Source organism: Propithecus coquereli, unplaced genomic scaffold, assembly GCF_000956105.1.
Source record: "Propithecus coquereli isolate 6110/MARCELLA unplaced genomic scaffold, Pcoq_1.0 Scaffold126, whole genome shotgun sequence".
Classification (NCBI taxonomy): domain Eukaryota; kingdom Metazoa; phylum Chordata; class Mammalia; order Primates; family Indriidae; genus Propithecus; species Propithecus coquereli.
In genome coordinates, this window is record NW_012136747.1 from 1,313,735 (window position 1) to 1,314,376 (window position 642).

A 642-nucleotide genomic window follows, 5' to 3' on the forward strand; every position below is an offset into this window, starting at 1 on the left:
GCTGGAGACCCACATTTTCCCACCCACGACTCTGCTCCTGGTGACTATGAGGATGCTGATGGCAGCAACCTGAAGTGATAAGGTTATTTTCAGGGCCAGCTTCATAGGCATGCAAGCTGGGCAGTCACACAGGGCCCCATGCTGAGAAGGGCTACACTTGGTCACCTCCCCCTCCCTACTGAGGGAATGTCAGAAGAGACCTAGCAGAGAGTCAGAACTTTCACCTTTGACAATAGGTAGAAAGGCAGCCTCACTTCCACAGTGTCAGTGGAGGCCATGGTAGGAGCAGTAATGAGGCACTTCTGCCCTTGCCACCCCAGAGAAGTATCAGTGGAAGCCTAGCGCACAGCCAGAACTCCCACTCTCACCGAGCAGTGTGAGGGGTCCCCACCCCCTGGAGTGTCAACTGAGCCTGAGTGGGGAACCTGGACTTCAACCCCCACTTGCAGTAACAAGGAAGCTCCTTCCCTCCCCATGCTGGAGTGTTGTCAAAGGAAGCCAACTAAATAAGGTCTAGAATCTCATAACATAATACCCCAAATGTCCAGGTTTCAATCAAAAAATCACTCATCATATGAAGAAAAAGCAACATTTCAAACTGAATGAAAAAAGTCAATCACTGGGCCGGGTGCGGTGGCTGAC